We start from the raw sequence: 8,559 nt of genomic DNA, 5'->3' as shown, positions 1-8,559 counted from the left end.
AACAGCAGCATCAGTAACAGTTGCAGCAACAGCAGCAGCAGTAACAGTTGCAGCAACAGCAGTAACAGTTGCAGCACCAGCAGCAACACTAACACTGTCTAGCTATTGATTTAGCAAAGAAGTGACATCGTAGCAACGACAGCTGTAACTGTTAGTGCTGCTGTTGCAGTTTGTGCTGCAACTGCTGCTATTACTGTTTATACAAATGCTATTACTGTTAGTTCTGCTGCTGTTTCTGCTGTTTGTGTTGTTTGTGCTGCTGAACGCCCGCTAATCATGAACAAATTTTCCTTTTTGAGTGCGCAGAAGCAATTTACAGTAGAGCTGTTATCCCGACACGTCCGTGCTGTTATCGCTGTTATCGCTGCAGCATCTAAGAGCCCTCATGTGAGCGCTCTGCAAGGGAGGCTCTCAGTTAAAGCGGCTCTCGAGAACTTGAGAGTATTGTTATGCCGGTATTATTTATAATATCAATATCCTGTATATAACGGATATTGTTCCATACACAGCAGAATACTTAATTTGTCGCTTTTTAAACATGCATTATGATCTATTTTACGTTTAGTGGAATAAGATTGATTAGGAGGGACCGTTTTTAGATTTTTCATGACTGCTTAAAAGACGTATTCATGCCACCCTTTTTAAAAAAATAACAATTGCTCAAATATTTCAGGAGCTAACTTCTCTGAATTAAAATATTTCTAAGAATTTGAGTTGAGAAAATAACGATCATGTCTAAGTATTGACATTTGACTGCGATTTCAGAGTGAAACTAGCTATTTATATGTACATATTCACCCTTTAAAGATCAGAAAACAACTTGATGCAACAACAATCGTATTTTGAAGCAACGTTCGTACAAATTTAGTCAACGAAAATAGCCTCTGAATATGAGTGCGGTATGATATGTTAACGCCCGCCTGTTCTTATCTTGACCAGGCTGCTGTTATCAGCACGAGATAAAGAGCAGCACTGCGCAGAAGCCGGTAGATAATGGAATAAAAAGATAAGAAGATAGAGGGAGTGGGGAGATAGAGAGGGTGGGGAGATAGGGAGAGTGGGGAGATAGGGAGAGTGAGGGAGATAGGGAGAGTGGGGCTGTAGGTGTGGAGATAGGGAGAGTGTGGAGATAGGGAGAGTGGGGAGATAGGGAGAGTGTGGCTGTAGGTGTGGAGATAGGGAGAGTGAGGGACATAGGGAGAGTGGGGAGATAGGGAGAGTGGGGCTGTGGGTGTGGAGATAGGGAGAGTGGGGCTGTAGGTGTGGAGATAGGGAGAGTGAGGGACATAGGNTCATCGCCACATTCGTCATCGCCACATTCATCATCGCCACATTCATCATCGCCACATTCAGCATCACCACATTCATCATCGCCACATTCATCATCGCCACATTCATCATCACCACATTCATCATCGCCACATTCCTCATCACCACATTCATCATCGCCACATTCGCCACAGCGTCGGGACGCGACGGCTGCTCACGCTGCGCCTGCGCCACATACGCCGCCACTGCGCAGGCGCCACCACAGCGTGTGGCTTTACGCCACACTCGTACATCATCACTCCCCCTCACTATACTCCCTCATCACTATAATTATAGTGACGCTTATTATCATAATAAAGCCACAGGACCGCGTTCAGGTGGAGTTGTATTGCGGCGGTGCAAGAAGATTAGCGCGCCACGTGAACACGAGGCAGCGGCCCCGCCCGATCAATACCAACCCGAGGGCAGCCGAGGGTAAGGGGGAGGGTGAGGGTAAAGGGGGTGAGGGGAACTGAGAGGAGAGGTGTCTAGGCCGAGGGAGCTGAGGGTAGAGGAGACTAGGGTGAGGGGAGACGAAGGTAGAAAAGACTATAGGGTGAGAGGAGCTGAGGGTAGAGAGATCAGGGGTGAGTGAAGCTGAAGGTGGTTGGGTCTATGGTGAGGGGGGGGGCTGAGGGTGGAGGAGACTAGGATGAGGGGGGGCTGAGGGTAGAGGAGACTAGGATGAGGTGAGACGAGGGTAGAGGAGACTAGGATGAGGTGAGACGAGGGTAGAGGAGACTGGGGTGAGGGGAGACAAGGGAATAGGAGACAAGAGTGAGGGTAGACGAAGGTTGAGGAGACTAGGGTGAGGGGAGCCGAGGGTAGAGGAGACTAGGATGAGGTGAGACGAGGGAAGAGGAGACTAGGGTGAGGGGAGCTGAGGGTAGAGGAGACTAGGGTGAGGACTGAGGGGAGCTGAGGGTAGAGGAGACTAGGGGGAGGGGAGCTGAGGGTAGAGGAGACTTAATAATAACAATAATAATAATAATAATAATAATAATAATAATAATAATAATAATAACAATAATAGTAATAATAATAATAATGTTAATAATAATGATAATAATCGAAAATAAAGGCCATATGAACGTCTAATTATCATTACTCTTATTTTGCTAGACAAGTATAATGAATCTTATCGCCACACTTGACGACCAATTTAGCTTAAGACTTGAACATAACGAACAAATTTATTTAATGAGATAAATTTTCCTGCTTGCGGCCAACTGATAAGATAGCGGGGTACAGGCTTCCAGAGTTCAATGTTCAATAATTTTAGAAGATTTTGAGTTGAATTACATTCATGGATTACATTCATGGATGACGACGTTACACGTGCAAGTTACAACACAAACTCAAAATTTTTATTGAAGGAATATTTCATATATTGAAGAAATATTTTCACTACAATCAACGGTACAGCAATGAGTTCTCATTCACAATAATCGTTGCATAGGAGAAGTTCAGTTCGGTTCGCGCGGTGCAGTTCGGTGCGCGTGGTGCAGTTCGGTGCGCGTGATGCAGTTCGGTTCGCGCGGTGCAGTTCTGTTCGCATTTGTCCAAGATGCGTTGCAATCAACAATCTCGGATCACTGTCGGTTCACCCGACGGGAGCGCAGCCGTGCACCACCAATTTTGTGCATCAATAAGCCCTGAATCGAACGCCTTGGATCTCTCCGGACATCCACCAATCAGCCGTGAACCACTCGGCTTTGTCCTCCTCCGGCCTTGCATAAAACCTGCCGTGCATCACCATGCAGTCCGCGGATCGAATATGACTTCCGGGCATCGTTAAGTTACGTAATTTTACGCACACCTCATCTGAGGTTAGGTTTCAGATAGCATAGTTCTGTTCCAAAATTTATCGTCCTTCGACGAGTGGCCGTTCGACCGAGGGCTGGTTCGACGCACGGCCTAGATGTGATTGTCCAGAAGTGTTGAAGGCTACGTTCCGGAAGGCAGGAATCATGATGGTCCATTACATCCAGGGCAGTGGTGGTCTTCGGCAGGCGACCCCACCCGACATTGATCCGGTAACCAGTAAGGAGACATATCGCTTAATTCTGTATGACACTTAATTCTGTATGATATATTTGTCGAATGTGTTCTGTATGATATATTCTGTATTATATATTTTGTTGAATAAATTCTGTGCGATTTATTTTGTAGATATATTCTATCTGATATATTCTGCGCAATAAAATTTCTGCAATATATCCTGTATAATACATTCTTATTGATATATTTATTATATTTTTCAAGCGAGCGTTGCGGTGGCCGCAGCATCACTTGACGCAGATACCGCCGTGCTGATAAGATAACATCGTACATGCATCAAGTGGCACACCGTACTTACTGTCTCATATGCACGTCAGAGTAGCTACGAATATACTCATAATTATATGCAGTATAAGGAAAAGAACTGAGAAACATCATAATTTTTTCGCGTATATAGTACAACTTTTAATCTAGACTGGCTGAGCATAAAGGAAGGAGTAGTCAAACAGGAAATATTTTTGCACATCCGTACTGAGAAATATCATAATTTTTTGCATATTTACTAGAACTTTTAATCTAGACTGGCTGAGCATAAAGGAAGGAGTTGTCAAACAGGAAATATTTTTGCACATCCCCCTCATTCAGCTGTTCGAATTCAAGCCAAGAAGTGAGGTGTCCCGATTTCAGAATTTTCTCTTCTACGGACAACCGGTCTTTCTGACTGACGAATTGCAGAACTCATTTATATTTTCAAACACAGGCATGGCTTAATTTCCGCACTCCGTTCTTATCCTATAGAGGTTGTAAACAGACAGGCCACCATTCATGTGGCTAATATCTTACAATAAGCAGAGCTGGGCAGCGCTACTTTGGAATGAAGCGGCCGCTACCGCTACATGCTCTAAATGTAGCGGGCGTTACCGCTACCGCTACAATTGCTTAAATGTAGCGCCGCTACCGCTACCGCTGCAAGTGCTTAAATGTAGCGGCCGCGGCCGCTACCGCTACAATTGCTTAAATGTAGCGCCGCTACCGCTACCGCTACTGAAAATATAACGGCCGCTACATGTAGCGCGCTACTTGCATGCCCACCTCTGACAATAAGTTGATTACTTATTTTAGGTTTGAATGCCTGTCTGGGCATATAAGATTATCAGCTGATTGGGGACAATTTCTAGGATTGTCGAACTGACGATGGAGTTGAACTCGAACGTTTTATGTTTTTAAATTACTGGGGATAAGCTCCTGCTGAATATATTGCAGTGAGTATTTAACATTATTATTATTATTATTATTATTATTATTATTATTATTATTATTATTATTATTTTATTATTATTATTATTCACCATTTTGTAAGAAAATTCGTGACTTGTAATATTGTACTGTTGAATATTGGATATAAACCAATAACTGGAATTGTGATAAACTTGGCAAAATCTCGTTTTTACTTTGAACTTTAGACGATGAGCTTTTAGAATAAAATGTTGATACGATATAAATTGAAATGATTCTTAGTGCGGCAACGAGTCACGGGGCAAAGCGCCCATGGTGGGCTCAATACCCCTCTCGCAACTATAAAATACCCCTCGCAAATAAATACCCCTCTCGCAATACCCCTCGCAACTATAAAATACCTCTCGCAATTAAATACCCCTCTCGCAATACCTCTCGCAACCATAAAATACCCCTCTAGCAATACCCCTCGCGCAACTGTAAAATACTCCTCGCGAATAAATACCCCTCTCGCAATACCCCTTGCAACTATAAAATACCTCTCGCAATTAAATACCCCTCTCGCAATACCTCTCGCAACTATAAAATACCTCTCGCAATTAAATACCCCTCTCGCAATACCCCTCTCGCAACTATAAAATACCCCTCGCAAATAAATACCCCTCTTGCAATATCCCTGGCAACTATAAAAGGAAGACCAATATAGTCAACTATTCTCAAACTGAACTTTAGAATGTTTTGGAAGAAATTAGGAATAACAAATTACCAGTAGTTTAAATTGCCAAGTAAACGTTGCGTCGATCCAAAGTCGGCAAGATGAAGCAACCTGGAATTGTTAATTTAGGCGAAGATACGATAACTAATACTATAATCTAATAATCATCCTTAGCTGAAATCAGGAGCAAACACGAATTTCCATCACATAATATCTCGATTGTGGACGAGGCCGGAACGAAGTTTTTTGTCAAGTAAATATATTTTTTCTAGTCGAGGATACATTTTTCATGTCAAGGATGAATTTTCTATGGCATTTTTCAAGTCAAAGATATATTTTTTCAAGTCTAAGATATATTTTTTCAAGTCAAAAGTGTACATATATTTTTTATGTCATGGAAATATTTTTTCACGTCAGCAATCGATTTTTTAAGCCAAGAATATGTTTTTTTCAAGTTAAGGATATGATTTTTTCGGTTGTTAATATATGAATGAGCGAAATATTTTTTATTACATTATTCTTATTTAAACTGTAAAGTGTTAATGTAAACTATTTCATACAAGCTGAATTAACACGATTTTTTGTTTCTATCAGTCAGTTCTTCGGAACATATCATCCATCATACCTCAAGTTTTAAAATGTTTTCTTCACGACGACTTTTTTCACTCTATCTCTACACACTTCAGCAGCATAATAGTTCATTCATTCTCACTTCAACCCTGAGGCTAGAAGCTCCAAAAAGTTATTCATATAAGAAAGGCCACAACACTGCACTGAGTGCAATATCCATATCGAAATCGAAAAAACAAGGCATTGAAATCCAAGTCTGTAATCTGTAAAATCGATGTTGTACTATATTTAAAGTATGTAATATATCCTTTTCTGCTTTAAGTTACGGAAGATGTGCACCAGAAATAATGGAGCTATGCCCAAATTTAAAATTCATCCATGTATATAACACTATGCATATAATTAATGGCATTAAAACTCTTTTAACTTTTGGAGCGGTAACTGCGAAAAAGCTCCCCTACCAATTCTTAACTGATTTAAACACAAAAACCTAGAATGTAACTAAAACAAACGTAACCTAAACTAACGTATATAGTTTTACACCACCGCACGCCAGTAAATATGTGTTTGCATTTTCAAGCAATCTTTTTAAAAAAACTGCACACACATTTTTCACCAGCGCGAAGTTTGGCAGTATTGAATACCGAATGAGCTTTTATTTTTTATACACAATTATTCAAAAATTTTATACATGGTGAAATCACATGAATTTATGTGTCTATCAGTTCTTCCGAACATTTCTTTAATCATCCGCAAAGTTTCAAAATGTTTTCTTGACGACGATTTTTTTTAACTCAATAGCACACACACACACATACACACACAGAAACACACACACTAACACACACACAAACACACACACATACACACACAGAAACACACACACTAACACACACACAAACACACACACACACACTCCTGGCCGGAAACACAGATTAAATCGAGGATCCAAGTTTGCCAATACAAGTGCAAAGGAATTCACCTTTTTTATCACCCCGACCTTAGGCCCAGAGTCTGCAAAAGTTATTGGTTACTGCTGAATATATGGCTAGAAATGTTTTACGTAGTTTATGCTGCAAACATAAATATTCTCCATAACCGCAAGCCGTTTTCTATCGTGATTTTCTGTAACTAAATTCATGGCAGACTCTTACAACTCCCGCAGACTTAACATAACATAGTGATGTCGGCGCTGAAGTGTAGGCCTGATGTGGCCTGTCGCCGATTCTTTTCCTTTTCGTGCCTTGTTCACAGATCTAAAATCGTGTCATTTGACCGGATCTTTTCAAAACTAACAATAGTTTGAAATAGCTACTCTACTTCCACCGGGTGCGATATGGTGCTAGGCATTTAAAATCTGATTCCATAGCTTTATATAGTCTGTTCTTGAACGCGTTCATACTTGGAGCGCCAACGATGTTATCGGGAAGGCTGTTCTACATGTCGGTGATTCGAAGCAAGAAATTTTGTCGCGAGGAGAAGTTGCAGCGCAGTTTTTTTTAGTTTATAGCTGTGGCCCCTGGTGTTGGTTCTTGTTTCAAATTCTAGCAATCATTCGGGGACCTTGTATAAACCATTAGTGTACTTGTATACTTCAATGAGGTCCCCCCCGTCCTCCCCTTCCCTGATGACGTCACTCCCCTTCCCTGATGACGTCACTCCCCTTCCTCTGCAGGTGCCTTACAGCTGTCAACAACTGCAACTTTAGTCGCAATGATTGTAAATTTTCCAGAGACTCGCAGTGAATCATTGTGACTTAAACTGACTTGCTGTGACTTGATTGGAGTAAATGTCACTCAGGACAAGTCACACGATTTCTGCCGAGTGACTCGTAAGTATTTTCCATTATCTTCATCTGAAATACTTTATAGTGACCTGTTTTTTTAACATACGCCACGTTCGTATGACTTATGGTCGGCGAAAGTCTTACAGCCGTCATATTTCTTATTATCGATAAGTCTCAGGATCGACGTAAGTCTTACGATCATCGTAAGTCTTACGATCGACGTAAGTTTCCGACTTGAGTCTTACGATCGACGTAAGTTTACGATCGACGTAAGTCTTACGATCGACGTAAGCCTTACGATCGACGTAAGTCCTACGATCGACGTAAGGCTTACGTCTGTCTCTTATACACATCTAGATGTGTATAAGAGACAGCCTCTTCCTTGATGACGTCACTCCCCTTCCCTGATGACGTCACTCCCCTTCCCTGATGACGTCACTCCTCTTCCCTGATGACGTCACTCCCCTCCCCTGATGACGTCACTCTCTGTTCTTGATGACGCAACCCTTCCTCCTTGATGACGTCATTCTCAATTGAAATTATTACGAAATAATTGAATTAATTAATTATAATTGAAATGTATAATTTTGAAAATAAGATTTATACGCCGACACGTGGCCTAATTTAGTATATATAACCTCGCTCTTCTCTGGCATTTTCTTTGTTTCCTCCTTTCATCTATTCAAATTCATTCACCCTCTTATTCATTCCATTCAGTCATCCATTCTCCTGAATCATTCATTAATTTAATTATTCATTATCCTGAATCATTCATCTCCCACCTTCATCCACTAGCCCTCATCCTCTCATTCACCATTTCATTCATCCTCATCTGCCAACCTCATTCATCCCCTCACCCACCCCCTGTCTCTTATACACATCTAGATGTGTATAAGAGACAGTACACACACAGAAACACACACACTAACACACACACAAACAC

Source organism: Hyalella azteca, unplaced genomic scaffold (assembly GCF_000764305.2).
Source record: "Hyalella azteca isolate HAZT.00-mixed unplaced genomic scaffold, Hazt_2.0.2 contig16748, whole genome shotgun sequence".
Classification (NCBI taxonomy): domain Eukaryota; kingdom Metazoa; phylum Arthropoda; class Malacostraca; order Amphipoda; family Hyalellidae; genus Hyalella; species Hyalella azteca.
This window is presented reverse-complemented; position numbering follows the sequence as displayed.